The sequence below is a fragment of the Nanorana parkeri genome, unplaced genomic scaffold (genome assembly GCF_000935625.1).
Source record: "Nanorana parkeri isolate BGI_ZX_2015 unplaced genomic scaffold, ASM93562v1 scaffold2496, whole genome shotgun sequence".
NCBI lineage: Eukaryota > Metazoa > Chordata > Amphibia > Anura > Dicroglossidae > Nanorana > Nanorana parkeri.
In genome coordinates this window covers 18,309-20,168 of record NW_017308764.1, presented here as the reverse complement: position 1 = coordinate 20,168, position 1,860 = coordinate 18,309, and positions in this window count along the sequence as shown.

Here is a 1,860-nt window from a genome sequence, read left to right as displayed (position 1 = left end):
CTGCAAGCAACCTTACCAGGTCAAGATACAACAACACCCACAAAATTTATTTAGAGCCTTGGGGTCCAAAATGGAGCAAATGCCAATTGAAGATGTTCCCTGGAAGGGTCAAAGGGTCATAACACCCTGGTCCAGGAAGCTTTGCAAGGGCCCGATGAAGGACTGCAAGGAGCTATGGAGATCTGAAATGAGAATGCAGAGGGGACAGGGAATGAAACTCATTTGTGGCCCAAAGACACCACCTCTTGCACCCAAGCATCATAGATGCAAGATTTTCAAGTGTCCACAAAGACCAGAAAACCACACCACTTTGGAAAAGAAAGGGGGGGCACACTATGTCAGAGGACTTTTCTGCTGGTTCTGCATTCCTGGCATATCAAAAACTTGGGGAGTGGACTGGGAGCCAGCCGTGGGGGGCTTTTATAAAGAGAGTAACTGTGGGGTAAACAAAGTATGTTTCAGTGAAGAAAAGGAGTAGCTGTGTGGGGCTGATCCTTACCTTATTTAGTCTGCAGGAGGTTTTTGATGAGCTCATCCAACATGGCTTCAAAGGGATGTTCACTTGCAAAAAGCATTAGTAAAAGTTGCTTCTTAGAAGCCTGTTCCACTGTCCAACACTAGCCAAAGTGTGTACCGCATATAGAATGACATAAGGATGATGCAGGCAAGCAAGCATCCAGCGCCATGTCTCACGATGTTCAACATGGTCCACACAATTCGCCATCTGGTAGTCCAGGCTGGTGCCAGTAAAATAACATTTAAATGATTGACCATTTAGCCAGAGTCTGGGACAGTAAAGGTTCCCACACTTTGCGATAATCGCGGGAAATCCCACAATCGTACAATTATCGCAAGGTGTGTGGAAGGCGTGCGACCGTTTCTACTGTATGGTCACGCAACTTTTATCTTAGGAACATGTTCGAAACCCAGTCGAGAATCGTGCGATTGTCGGCGGGTGTGTGGCATGTTCGTAAGATTGCCACACTGGCCGTTGTGCGCAAGCACACACTGCCCGTTCAGCATTGCGGTCATCGGTAGCCCGCCCCCTCAGCGGGGCGGACTTGCGATTATCGCAAGTACGATCTGCCTGTCCAAGATGTGCAGATCGTACGTTTTTTTAATTACCTTACAACCATCGCAAGACAAACGTCTTGCGATGGTGGTAAGGTCTGTGGCCAGCTTTAGGCTATATACTCTGGTTTGGGGGAGTCTTACTTTAAAAGACAGACAACTGAATCTTAAAATAAGGGTTGGGTTTATTTACAAACAGGAATACATACATGCTAATTACAATTAAGGAATAAGTAGATGGAATTTGGATGGGGAGGCAGGGATGGGAGTTGGGGTCTCAAACATTCTGCTAGCACCATCGTTCTCACTCATCCACTCGTGCCAGGGCCTTTTTCTCTTTCTCCTTGGAACACTCCCATCAAGCCGTTCACAGCGAATCACATTCTTGCTTGCAGATTTCAGATATACTTGTCCAAGAGGTCATAAAACGTAACCACTGTTCCAGCTTGAGTTAGGTTTATGCAGATTACTCAAAGAAAGTTTGCCCCATGCTGCAATACTCAACAGGTGTGGGCAGTAAATACCTGAGGCCTTGGACTGCCCCATGAGATAACAACCCTCAGACATACATTAATTACTTCTCCAAGAGACCATTTCTTGTTTGATGATGCTTATCTGAAGTGATAAAGCCACATGTAATGTGCTCTCAGGATGCAGGAAATATCTTTATATGAAAGCTATATAATAGAAATCAATTTTATGAGCTTCAACAGGCTAGAACCAAAACTGGGTTTACAGTGACATTTGTCACAAACCTGTCTGAAGAGAGCTTCCAGTTTCTTTTCCATG